The sequence below is a fragment of the Bombina bombina genome, chromosome 2, assembly GCF_027579735.1.
Source record: "Bombina bombina isolate aBomBom1 chromosome 2, aBomBom1.pri, whole genome shotgun sequence".
Taxonomy (NCBI): domain Eukaryota; kingdom Metazoa; phylum Chordata; class Amphibia; order Anura; family Bombinatoridae; genus Bombina; species Bombina bombina.
In genome coordinates, this window is record NC_069500.1 from 551,367,899 (window position 1) to 551,382,426 (window position 14,528).

Consider the following 14,528-nt stretch of genomic DNA (forward strand, 5'->3'; position numbering starts at 1 on the left):
ACGAAGAATACAAATAAATTATAACATATGGCCATCAATTGATGATTATGAAATAACAAGCAGATATTATTAAAGATACAGTAAACAACACAACTGATTGAAAATAAGAGTCCAGGATATATTTATAATTAATTTAATTGAGGAAACAATTAACTCATGGGACTACCAAAGGATTAATATTTTTCAATTGATTTGTTATTAATGTAAATTTTTTTAACATGGCATGATTAGTATTAATGATATGCAATCCTCATTTAATATATTACAGATATGGATGTGGCTGCTGGATCCTCAAGCCAGGGCTTGTCACAGTATGGTATGTCTCTTTTTAATTGACATTTGTCTTAGAAACATGGACTGAACATTACATACTAAATACACATTGTTCAATATTTATATGTAATGTCTATTTAATAGATGAAAATTAAATAATTATTCGGATATCCTTAAATAACATATTAGATTTGAATTGCATGCTCAATACCATTCATTACATCAACATATGGAGTAGATAATTCATTAACAACAACATTGTGGAATCAATTTAATTTTAGATTAAAGGGATACTGAGCTACAATTATTAATATTGTCATTCAGATACAGTATGCAATATTAATAAACATAAAAATATAATACTATCATCATATGTGACATATTCTATTGCTAAATGTATTTTAAAATCAAGAAAGTACGTTTATGTGCATCTAAATTTTGGTTGACCAACCTGGGTTTTTATTGATGATTGGTGGATACCTTCAACAAACAATATTTATTGAATCCAATATTGCTTATCTGCCTTTAAGATTAAAATCGAGCAACATTCTAATTATAATAGGAGTCAATGTTAAATCATTTTGAACAGTTTGAACATAGAAATCAATGATTTAAATTAATCATGTCAGTGTCCCTTTAAGACAAAATAGATTCATTAATCTTTACATTATTTTTATTAAAAAATATTGATATATAATTCACATTCTCTGTTGGAGTTACTTTATAGATATCTGCATACTCTAACAGCACCATGATTACATATTTGTAATAATCAATTTTGTTTTGTATTGTGATAAATATGGGTTGTGTCCTAAACAAGATTACTGTACATTGCACAAATGGCTCGATGTGACACATGTGTTTGTTTAGATTTGTCAACAGATGCTCTTCAATATGTGGTTTGTGTGTATTCTTTTAACTTCTTAAGGACATATGACGGAATTATTCCATCATAAAACAATTGAGCAAAGTGAAAGCTGTGTCCTTAAAGGGTTAAGAACATTGATCAATGGGTATATTTAGATATGCAATAGCAGAATCTGAGATTAATTTGATGTCTAATGTAGTCTGACATTAAACATATGTTCAATACAGATATTTTTACAGAATCCCCTTGATTCAATCAAGCATTTTCTGGTGTAATGACTGCTCTATTCTTCACATTTTAAAGTTGATTAATGTTAAAATTCGAGACAGATGTGATTTAGTGATATCCCAAATGTGTTTAATAATATATATCTATATCATTCATAGAGAGAGTTGGTGTGGTGAGCCCACAGGAATCCAGCAGTGACATAGAGCCGCCTTTGCGGTCTCCTGGTAAGTCCATTGACTCATTTATATGTAATTGAAGGTGTATTGCTAATCAATATTATGATCATGATTCTGATGAAGCATAACATTATAAAAATTCAAAATATTTCTCTTCTGATTATATATTAATTTTCTTTTAATATTGAACGATTAATAATTTCAACTTTATTAGTCTACACATTTGTTATTCCTACGATGTATAACATATGTTTGTTTCCATTAGATTTTTTGACAACAGTCATCAAGTGATACACACATGAGAAATCTTAAATGTTCTATGTACTATGATTTTATGAATTTAACATTAATACAAACAATACATTTAAAATCAGATTCATTGACAATAACAAATCTATTGTCATTTGTATGCTCCATCAAAATGATGTAAATCATAACTTTGTGTGTATATCTTTAATGCAACATTGATGTGCGTATTTGAGCAACAGTAACATATGTTATAATATCTGATCTTAACGTGTACACAACATGTTATGTTTTACAGAGATTGATGTCACATGTGGGACGGAGGAGGAAGAGGCTGCCTTGGAGTCTGATGGTATGTGAAATATATCTATCATGTTTCAAACATGTTTCTTTTTTGGAAATCATTTTATTGAAGACATTCAAAGTCTACAGCTTTTGCCCTTTAAAAATGAATATTATTTGTCTGTTCAAATACACTACTGCCCCCTTACTATATCAGGCAGCATGAAAATCTGCTTGTAAATTTTTAATTTAAAATTTATAATTCATGCCATCATTATGTCACATGCATATTCCAGGCCAAAACACAATAATAAGGTTAAAATTGTACACACAGTCATTGATATTCATCTGAGTGCCTATATACATACCATATCCTCATTTCAGAATTGTTTACAAATTCAAACACACTTCAAAGTATATTGAAAACATAATCAATTTGAAATGCGTTGATTTGATGTCAGGATGTATGAGATGTTAATATATTTTCTTTACATTTTCAGATGGATCCACCACTTCTGGTCATCTGGTTTCCGCCCCTGCCCAGTCACAGACCACTCCCCATGCACACACCCCTGACCATGGCCAGACCCCTGCACAGACCCAGAGCCCTTCCCATGACCAAAATCCTGACCATGCCCAGACCACTGCCAGCCCTTCCCATAGTTCATATCCTGTCCCTCCCAAAAAACCCCAATACACCCCCCTTCGCCACTCTCCCCGTATTCTGGCCCGTACAGCTGCCCAGACCCAAACTCCCCACTCCCCAGCTGTACGGCCTACCCCGGAGCGGCAGCTCAACACTCCCCAAGCCATTAACATCCCTCCCCAAGCCACTCCCATCCCTCCCCAAGCCAATCCCATCCCTCCCCCCTGTCTCAACCTTCATTGTCCTGGGTGTCGGATTGTCCTTCCCAGGCACAGCTGTAAGTATCATTCTAAATACACGTTATAAGATACTTAAAGGTACAGTGAAGTTAAAATTGTTAAATTGTGATTCAAATCCAGCATGCAATGTTAATCAAATTTATAATTTAATACTCTTATGAATTATTCGTCATTCTCTTGATATATTTTTTGAAACAAAGTAATTCCTATAATTAGTTTAAACAATAAAATAAATCTGGCCATCATTTCTTTATTGTTGGATGAATGTATCCATCAAACAGCAGGCACAAACAAAGTTGATAAACAAATATTGGCTTCCATAAAAAGCAACATTCTTGCATTCTAAATATAGCTTGAGAATTAAAACATATAATGAATATGTGTAATTTATAAAGATTTGTCATATCATGCTCTATCTGAATCAGTCCATTAAATATTTAGGTTCAGTGTCCCTTTAATTGGATATCACTACATATACCAAACACCACTACTTGGATCCAACTATTTATGTACAAATGTTGATACATTATCTCTTGTCTAACCCAGTGGGAATGTAATTTCTTCAGGTTGCTATGTTTACACAGCTTGTCCTCAATGCCAAAATGTTTAAGGATAGGTGTGCCTACCACAGTCTAAATTTAATTTTTAAATTGCTGATGTAAGTACAATGTAAATCCTTTAACAAGATTTGATACACTCAAGCTGTATAAGTGGATCATCTAAAACCAATTAAAGGGGACAACATGTTTGAGTAACATGTCCCTTTAATGATTTCTGTCTGTCTGAATAACCTAATTCATGTGTAAAGAATAAATGTAAACTAATTGATGTAAAGAATTATTTGTCTTTATGATGACAATGTATGTAGTATAAATATTTAGTCTGTTGTGTAATTATCCTTAATATTTAATTTTATTTTATTTTAGGCTGTGACTCAGCATGGCTCATGCTAGAAAGTATAGCAAGAGTAGAGCAGGCCGTGTTGAGGAACGCAGCTGTCCTGAGAGGGATGAACGACACCATGCAGGCCCAGCTCCGGGTTCAGGACTTGACTCTGCATGCAATTATGCGATTAAGTTCAAGGCCTGAATCTGGAGCTGGACATGCACAGGACAATGAAGAGGATGACCAGTAAGTGGAGGATCTGGATATGCTCCATGGTGGCAGATAAGAATCCTCCGTCCACATGTTGAATTTGTATTTTTATTGTTGCCATTTGGCCTTTTTAAAAGTTTATTGTTGTGCCTGTTGCACTCTTTTACCTTTTCATATGTCTCCAATGGGGCTATGCTGGCCCTTGGCAACTCTCTTCATGGACTGTGATGCACTGTGTTACCTTGTCATATGTCTCCAATGGGGCTATGCTGGCCCTTGGCAACTCTCTTCATGGACTGTGATGCACTGTGTTACCTTGTCATATGTCTCCAATGGGGCTATGCTGGCCCTTGGCAACTCTCTTCATGGACTGTGATGCACTGTGTTACCTTGTCATATGTCTCCAATGGGGCTATGCTGGCCCTTGGCAACTCTCTTCATGGACTGTGATGCACTGTGTTACCTTGTCATATGTCTCCAATGGGGCTATGCTGGCCCTTGGCAACTCTCTTCATGGACTGTGATGCACTGTGTTACCTTGTCATATGTCTCCAATGGGGCTATGCTGGCCCTTGGCAACTCTCTTCATGGACTGTGATGCACTGTGTTACCTTGTCATATGTCTCCAATGGGGCTATGCTGACCCTTGGCAACTCTCTTCATGGACTGTGATGCACTGTGTTACCTTGTCATATGTCTCCAATGGGGCTATGCTGGCCCTTGGCAACTCTCTTCATGGACTGTGATGCACTGTGTTACCTTGTCATATGTCTCCAATGGGGCTATGCTGGCCCTTGGCAACTCTCTTCATGGACTGTGATGCACTGTGTTACCTTGTCATATGTCTCCAATGGGGCTATGCTGGCCCTTGGCAACTCTCTTCATGGACTGTGATGCACTGTGTTACCTTGTCATATGGCTCATATATTCCTTATTTTTACAAGATTATTTATAAACGTTGTGTATGTTTTCTTACATACTAATAAAATACATTTTATTTAACAAATCTTTGTCCTCATTCTTCCTGTTATTTTTTGAAAGCTCTAGTTTATGTTGTTGATCCTTAAAGGGACCTACCAAATATATTTGATATAATAAAATCATATATGTAAGACAATAGTAAATGACTTTAAGATTAACATCTCCAATGTAATCTTATTATTTTTCTTTATATTATTTTCTCTTAGCTTTATCATTGCCTGATTATGATTAGCATAGTAATTTCTTTATATATGTATATATAGATTGGTATTTGTGTATATATGTATATTTCAATGTTCAGATCCATGTGTGTATTTAGAAACTCTGCATGAATTGATGCACCTTTACCAAATGATCTGAGTATTGATACAATGATATAATCCCTGTAAAGTGTTAATTTTATTGAAATAGTATTGTCTATGTGTATGCTCTTTTTAAAAATCAAAATAATGTCCCTTTAAGTGATGTTGATCACAATTGTTAATGAATGTATTTCCATTTGTAAAGCGTTTTTGTCCTTTTTACAAGAACAACGACATATAATTTTATTAATAAACAATCTTATTGTAATGTTGACAGCACCTGTATTTCATTTTAAAATCTATATTATTGTAAAAGTGTAACCAAATAAATCTCTGTGTGTAATGCAAATAATTTAGATGATGAATATTAGTTAACTAATATGTTAACAAAATACATCTCCTCCCATACATGGTTATAGGTAGGCTGACAATAATTAAACTTGAATAAATGACACGTTTAATCAATACATGTATAACTATTGTTATTCAACAACAATCCAAACATATCTTAAAACATCAATGGCATATGTATTTCTCATGTGTATCTTTTAAATGTTAAAGATATACACCATAGCTATAGTTCAAGGGACAGTCAAGTCCGAAAAGATGATTCATGATTTGTTGTCATTCCTAGATAGCAATCTAGACACATACTAGTTCCTAAAATATAAATACGTTTCTTAGTGATATGCCAAGATGTCACTGAGTCCTTGTATTGTCTGCGGTTTTTCAGCGATCTCGGATGCGCCATGTTGCTTAAGACGTCACCTGCCAGGCTGTCCAATGATTCCTTGTATTGACTGACGTTCTTACGTGATCAGGAATATGCCTTTTATTGGATTGCGTTTTGACGCGATCAAGGATGCGCCTTTTTTTTTGGGCGTTCTTACGTGATCAATAATGTGCCTTTCATTGGATGGCGTTCTTACGTGATCAAGGAAGCGCCATGTTAAGACGGCACATGTAAAGGTAAAAAAACGTCTGATTGGATTACGTAGTCCCACAATATTTGTGCAGGTTAAAAACGTTTGTGACTGCAGCCAATTTTAAAAAGCTTGCGAATATGTATTATTTGCATCATGTTACATTGTTGACCCGTAGCTGATAAAGACCACCACATTCTCTTTTGCTGGATGTCTGGTTGAATCAACGAACGAAAGCTAAATGTTTTCATGCATATGATATTTCTAGGCAAGTGCAAATCTCTATAGTCCATGTTTAATATGTTTGTCAACAATATGTTCCTTTTTCTTAAAAATTAATGTTGTGTTTAATGTTGAATATATCTAATTAATAAATATGCGCTATTGTGTTTGAATAAAGTAATCAATATGCATTTATCTTTATCATATGCTAAATATATGATGCCGACTTCTTCTAAATGTAATTTCGTTGTATATTTTATTAAAGGTTCATTAGACACTCACATTATAAATCAAAAGCTTTGATTTTGTCTCTAGTTAGATAGTCCATTGTTTAACCAATACGTTTATTTTTTCTTCTGTTCTAAGAAAATGTAAGTAATTTTCTGACTCCTCGCAAAGCCTCTGAGTTTCATGTGAGTACCATCTCCAGCTTTCTCCAGTTTGTGTAAAGGGTCTTTTCATATGTTAATGATGGGGTATTGTGTTGTTTTACGGTTGTAATGGGGGTTCATCTATATTTTCAATATAGCTAACCCTATTTTATTTTCAAGTGTTTGAAGCTTTTTAATATTGATATCAGTATATGTTAATCTTGTTGTTTGTAGTAGTGTCTATTACATACAGTTATGTTAAAAATATAGGATACTGTCCCTTGAATGCAAATGTTGTTTTTTGTATCATGTATGAGATCCACATAGTTTAATCTTCAAATATATTATTGTTAGCATATTTTCACCCCCCCCCCCCACTCCTAAAAGGACTTTAAACCATATTCATTGTTAAAAAAAAATGTCTTTACAATAAAATATTAACACAATAATGTCTCTTAAAGAAAATAGACTTTATTTAACACGTCAATATAAATGTGATTTCAATATTTATTTTTAAACAAAGTACATGTAGATATACCAACAAGCTTCAAATATGTGTTAGCATATGTAATGTTGTTAAAGGGACAGTTTAGAAAAAAAATAATGTTTTTCATTATTCTAAAAGTCAATTCTGTAATATCAAGGATATCAAATGTTTCTCAACAATTGAACATTTGTCTGGGTTTATTTAAATTTGCTATCTAAACCTATGAGGTTGGTGTGCTCATTTCTTCAATCTTGAAGAGTGCTTGTAATCATTATACAATTTGAGCACTAGAGGGCATTTGGATAGCATTTGTATATGTAAAACCTTGTGCTCATACAGCATATTATTGACCATGTATTGATCATTGATATCTAAAATGTTGTTATGTCAGAACAACAAATAAGTGGTCATTTTTCATAGTCATAGATACAAGGGTAAGCACATAAGTCACACATGTATTTCTCCATGTTTTGTTGTTTCAAACTTTATAATGCGTAATACAATGTTTTCTTTGTAATCAATAATTTTCTGACTGTCCCTTTAAGCTGTGTTATTGGCATTCAAACAGTAATATGCCATCATGGATAATTGTTATGGTAATTTAGTTAGCGATTCGGGAAACAGTTTGGACATCACATCACAGAAACCAATCAATATCATGAACAAGGATAGGTATGTGATGATGTGGTTTTCACACACTTATAACCCACACTCTGCAAACAATCTGCCTCCATGGACCCGGTCCCATAGAAGTAGATTATATACAGAGTGTGGTCCACAAGTGTATGAAAACCACATCATCACATACCTATCCATTACACATTAAATTAAAAAAACCAGTGAAGAGGAAAAAAATACTTACTTCCTCTTCCTTCCCCTCTTCCCACGGGGCTGAGGCTCTGGGAGAGGCAACTGCCGACTCCGAAGAGTCCTCCTTGGAGCTGTTGTGGGAAGAGTGGAAGGAAGAGTACTGGGACGACCAAGGTGAGGAGTAGATGGCTGAGGAGGAGAAGATGGATGAGGAGGAGAAGATGGCTGAGGAGGATGAGTAGATGGCTGAGGAGGAGGAGTAGATGGCTGAGGAGGAGGAGTAGATGGCTGAGGAGGATGAGATGGGCCGGCAGGAGGAGATGGCCCAGCAGCAAGAGGCCCAGCAACAAGAGGCCCAGCAACAGGAGGTAGACCAGCATGCGCCTCCCGGAAAAAAGTGAACATTTCTTGTTGAAGCTGAAACATTCTGGTTTGTCCTTCTTCTATTCTATTCAGTATGTTGATGATTTCATTTTGTCCTTGAATAATTTGATTTTGGCCATCAAGTATTCTGTTGCGTCCTTCTATATTTTGTATCCGGGAGGTACGCATCTGGTCTATGTAGTCCAGTAGAACCCGCACCTCCGCTATTTCCTCTTGTTGTGCTTGTTGTACCCGTGCACGGCGGGGTGCCCGTGCACGGCGGAGTGCGGGTCTTTGAGGGACCTCGGGTTCCGCGGGATCCTCCTGTGCTTCCGGGGCCTCTTCATCATCTCCCGTTTGCTGTTCGTCACGGGGGGCCTCTTCCCTCCGAAGTGGAAATTCCTCACCACCACTCTCATCCCGGGGAGATGCAGGAGGCTGTGCTGCCTCGTCCCCAGACTCTGTATATTAAAAAAAAAAGAAAAAAAGAAATGTATATATTAGCATATTTGCAAATAAAGGTTTAAATGACTTAGCTTACGATACAATTACAAATGCAGAATCATTAATCCACTTTGAAATCTAACAAACAATCAATACGATTTCCGCTTTTTATAAACCGTGTTTGTGATATCTGTGGTCAATGTGAATGTTTTTGCGTTTGTTTTCAGTCTGTTTAAATGCACACCTAACCTATAGCCTAGATACTGATGTAACCGCAAAGTAATTGAATGCGTGTAAACAACGTTATAGCATTAATCTGATCCTTAAAGGGACATGAAACACAATGTTTTATCTTTCATGATTTAGAAGCATACATTTTGTATCAACTTTCGAATGTACTTTTCTTATCTAATTCGCTTAATTCTCTGGATATTCTTTGCTGAAAATCATATCTAAATATGCTTCTAAGATGCTGATTGTTAGCTGAATATAGCTGCCTCCTGTGATTGTTTTACCGTGTGCATGGCTATTTCTTCATTAAAATATATCTCAAGAATGAATCAAATTAGGTAATTTAAGTACATTTGAATGTTTTGTCAAATTGTATTCGCTACCTCAATCATGAAAGTAAATGTTTGCGTATAGTGTCCATTTAAATACATTCGTATGTGAAATTATTGTTCAATGAGCTTACCGTCAGATGAGAGTGGCAGGTTCCCGGTATCGATTCCTCCGATACCGACTACTTCCACCTCGGAGATGCTGGGCCGCAACATTTCCTCCCATCGGCAGTACTCTATTTCAAGGGCAGGTCCGCCACCGGTTCCTGTGGCATGTCGGGCCTCCAGGCTTAACTTTTTTTTCAGTTCCAGTTTACAGTCCCGGTAGCGATGTTTGATGGAATCCATATCTCGGTTCCGGCCACCCACTGCATTGACTGCATTCCTGATCTCGTTCCAGAGCCTCCTCCTGTCAGTCGGGGTGGTCTTTTGGTGCTGCAGCATCCTATGCCTGGCCATATAGGCCTCTACGAGGGCCTCCTTCTCCTCCATCGTAAACCTCGCCTCCCTAGTCGCCTTGGCCTTCCCCTGTGACGATGCCCTCTGTTTCCCGGACTGTGAAGCCCTACTCTGACCGCCACTGGTCCCAGCCACTTGGTCATCTTGAACCAAGTGGCTGGGGCCACCCACCGCTTCCACCCCCGCTTCCTGCCCCCCTTCCTGCCCTGTTCCTCTCCCCCTCCCTCTACTCCCCCCTCTACCTGTCCCCTGCCTGGCCTCCATCTCTCCCCTAAACTAAACCCCAAATAATCAAACAAAAAGTGAGTGTGATGAAATTAAAGGGGGGCAAAATAAAGAACTAAAAAGACAAAAAAGGTGCTTAAAGTGTGAGAGGGATGTAAAAAACAAAGAGGGTAAGGAGTATTTAAATAAACGAAAAGAATAAGACTAAAAGGAGGATATGTAAACTAAATGTAACTAGGGGATGGGTATGGGATGGGTATGGGGTATGGGATAAGAGTAAATGGGATGAAAGGGAATGGGACTACAAGGAATGGGTTATGGAGTGTAGTATGAGGGGGTAGGGGGTATGGAGTGTATGTAGTGTTATTGATAAGTGTATGTATGTATTGAATGTGTTTGCGTGTAAATGTGTTAAGTGTACAGAAAAATCACTCGCTCGCTAACTCACACTACTTCTAATTATCACTAACAAACACTCCCACTAACGCTCACTAACTACCACTAACTGACGCTCCCACTAACAACTCTCACTAATAACTCCCACTAACTCACTCACGCTCCCACTAACAGACTCTCTCCCACTCCCACTAACTACCACTAACTCACTCACTCTCTCACGCTAACACTAACTCACTCTCAAAAATTCTCAAACTCTCTATTCTTAAACCTCCAATCTCCAAAGACCCAACAGCAACACAGTCAAAGAATCCCTGCTTGTGTGGTGCTTATATACCCTGTGTAAATGTTTAATGATGTCCCAATTTCCGTTGTAAATAGTGTTCAGGTGTGCTTTATTACCAATTAATATTATTGCAATGTGTATTAAGTGTGTGAATTTGCGCATGCTCATTTAGATTTGGTATTTGTGGAATGTGTAGAATGCGATGATGTCATAGTGTTCATTTTAGCTTTCATTGTCCAAAAGTATTCTTTTTAAATGTGAATTTGCGATGGTGTGTTGTTCGTGAAGTGTTGTATATGTATGTTTGTCATAATATATAGTGATATTAAATGCGATTATTTTTCTAGTGTATGTATATATTTTTTAATCCTTGTTGTTATTTTGCGATTTTCCGCATCTTAAAGTATATGCGTATTCCCCGTATTAAATTGTATTAAAAATCCCCCCGCTTGTGAATGTGTAATGCTTGTGTGCTTTGTTGATTGATTGTTGTTGTGACATTTGCGGCGTGTTATTGTTGTGCATGATGTGGTATGCGTCATATGACCAAGCTGTACGTATTCTCTCGAGATCGAGTGTTAGGTGAAAAAAGCAATTTTTTGCATTTCCCATTGATCTCTATGGGAGACTGTCTAACGCGGGCAGTATTACGCGTGTGACATACACGCGTTAGGAGCATCGTTAGATGGTCTTATTTTAACTCTAAATACCGGAGTCAAACAATGCCGTGCGTTAGACATAAACACGCGTGGCGTTAACAACCCATCTACCGCCGAACTCCAAATCTAGCCGATAGTGTTTTCAGTTTATTACATTCCCACCACATGTGTGTATAGTTGCCTTTATTTTCACACCCTCTCCAGCACTTGTCACTCGCTCCTGGATAGATGGAGTGTAATCTGTCAGGTGTTAGGTACCAGCGCATCATTACTTAGCTCTAACATTTGTGGTGATGTGGATGATATTTTTGTGCGTTTAAATATTTTTTTTCCATTCTTTCATGTCTATAGCAGACCCTAGATCGTTCTGCCATTGAGATATGTATGTGGAGAGTTGTGGATTCTGGTATGTTTATAACAGTGTTCTGGATATCGAAAGGGAGTGTATGACTGTCTCGTTTTTGGTGCATAATTGTTCAAATGAAGTTAAGCTTCTTAGGTAATCTGCTTTGTGTGGAAAGGTGTGGATGAAGTGTTATAGTTGGAAGTATTTAGGCCAGTTGGTATAATTACCATTTGCTACATCCCCAATGTCTTCTCTGCCTTTGAGCTTTCCATTTGTAATAAAGTCTTTTCGCGGTGTCGTATATCCCCATTCTCTCAATCTTTGATGGCCCCTATCTAGGCTTCCTATTAGTTCCGCATTAGTAGGAATAGGGAAAAGAGGAGATTTTATGCCCGTGATATGTGGTTTTCATGTAACTATCGTATCCCATGAATCAAAAGTGTGCTTGTGTATGTCTAATTTTTGGCATTCTGGAAGTCTGAGATTTTTTTGGGTCCAACACAGCGCACCTACCCTAGGCACCTGAAGTATATGAGAATCCATGGCCACCCACGTCTTAGTGAATCTGGCTCCGTGCCAATCTAAAACCCTCTGTAATATAACCACTTCCAAGTAGTTTGTGAGGCACGTTATTTCCAACCCTCCATTTATTTATGCTCTATACATGTTGCCTTTGTTTATCCTAGGCTTGCTCTGTCCTCAAATTAATGTATTGATATGTTTTTGTAACCTATATGGGTACCATTTAGGGAGGGGCAGTGAGAGTGTTTGTAAGATGTATAAAATTATTGGTAAGGTGGTCATTTTGATGCATTGAATTCTCCTCCACCAAGAGATTGGTTTAGTAGCCCATGTGCGCAGGTCTTGTTGTATGGAATGTAGGAGGGTAATATAATTGCTTTTGAATAGTGTAGTTTTATCTGGGGAGAGATGGATACCAAGGTATTTTAGTGTTTCCGTTTGTAATTTAAGGGGGCAAATGGTGGAAAGTGATTGGAAGGCTTGTTTTGGTAGTGTAATGTTAAGAATTTCAGATTTTTGTGGATTCACTAAGAAGGTTGAAAATTGACCAAATGTTGGGGTCTCCGACATAATCACTGGAACTGGTTGAAATGGAGAAGTAACTAGGAAAAGCACATTGTCTGCATACAGGGCAATTTTAAAGTTATGTGGTACGATTTCTATACCCTTAATATTTTGATTTAGTCTTACCCGCGCTGCAAATTCCTCCATGGTTAGAATAAATAAAGTGGGAGACAATGGACATCCCTGCCTCGTGCCATTGTTAATGTCAAATGTGTTATATAGAATACCATTTGCCTTAATTTTTGCTGTGGGGTGGGTGTATAGACTAAATATCCGAGTAATAATTTTAGGTCCTATTCCTATTGCTCATAGAGTTTTTTCAAGAATCGCCAATCTATCCGGTCAAACGCCATTTCGGCATTGGTTATGAAAAGTATCGCTGGGATCTTATAGTGTTTGGCATAGCTCATCAGTGTCAAAGCTCTGATTGTGTTGTCCCTCGCCTCTTTACGGGGGATGAATCCTACCTGATCTGTATGTACTATGTCTTGCAAAATACTATTAAGTCTTTTGCTAATATCTTCCCTAGTATTTATATATCCGTGTTTAAAAGAGAGATAGGGTGGTAGCTGCCCGGATCGGTGGGAGGTTTGTTGGGTTTAGGTATTACTGATACATGTGCTAATAACATGTCTCTAGGTAGCTCTTGCGCTTTATCGATTGTGTGGAAAATGGATTGGAGATGGGGGGCCAATATGTATTTGAATTTTTTATAGTAAGCGTTTGTCAAACCATCTGGGCCTGGGCTCTTCCCTAAGGGTAGGTCTGTTATGGCTGTGAGTATCTCTTGAATGGTTATAGGGCTTTCTAAGGTGTCCTTTTTAGAGGAGTCTATTTTGGGTAAATTAGCCTCTGCGATATAACTATTCATCTTGTCGATGTGTTTGATTCTAGATTGTACAATTTAGAATAGAATTAGCAGAAATGGTTTGCTATTTCTTTGCTATCACGTATTGTCCGGTTGTCAGGTGTTAGTATATTAGGAATTTGTTATTTCAGGGATTGCACTTTCAATAATTTGGCAAGGAATGGTTCCACCCTGTTTTCATAGAAATATGTTTTCCTAAGGGAAAGTGCTTTCCTTTGTGCTTCTTTAGTTAATATAGAGCAGAGTTCAGTCCTGGCTTTGGTGAGATGTGTGAAAGTGGTATGGTCATTAGGTGAATTTTTGTGTTGAAAGACACATCTCACACAGTCAATAGGGGGTGCTCAATACCAGAGTATACAGTAAAAATATATGTATAAAAAATATATTGAAATATATATATATATATATATATATATACACATAAACCTAAAACAAAACTATTAGGCAATATGTAGTCTAAATAGAAAGCAGGTTTGGGGATACTAGTTATCAACAGTATCTGTATATTTGCAATAATGTGTACTTCATTTACCTGTTTGTTCAAACGTATTTTCATATACAATGTAATATATATACCTTTTAACATTGTGCTCTCATTACCACTGGGTTGGTTTTATCTCTAATTTAATATTGTCATGTGGCAATTTTAAAGCAACTGATTAAGTTACGTTTAAAACCATACATATA